The sequence below is a fragment of the Penaeus monodon genome, chromosome 32 (genome assembly GCF_015228065.2).
Source record: "Penaeus monodon isolate SGIC_2016 chromosome 32, NSTDA_Pmon_1, whole genome shotgun sequence".
Taxonomy (NCBI): domain Eukaryota; kingdom Metazoa; phylum Arthropoda; class Malacostraca; order Decapoda; family Penaeidae; genus Penaeus; species Penaeus monodon.
In genome coordinates, this window is record NC_051417.1 from 7,647,200 (window position 1) to 7,647,403 (window position 204).

The window sequence follows — 204 nt, forward strand, 5'->3', positions numbered from 1 at the left end:
AAAGCGAGCTGAAGAGGCCATATGTGTGAGGAGAGAGGAGTGAGGAGATGAAGGAAAGTGAGGAAAAGTGAAGACGAAGCTACACACACCCAAACGTTATGTGAGATATGTGGAAAAGTGTGACGATTTAAACATTTGTTTTATATTACATGAATTATTTTGCTGATTCATGATTTTTCTATATGTTTATATTTCATCTTTATC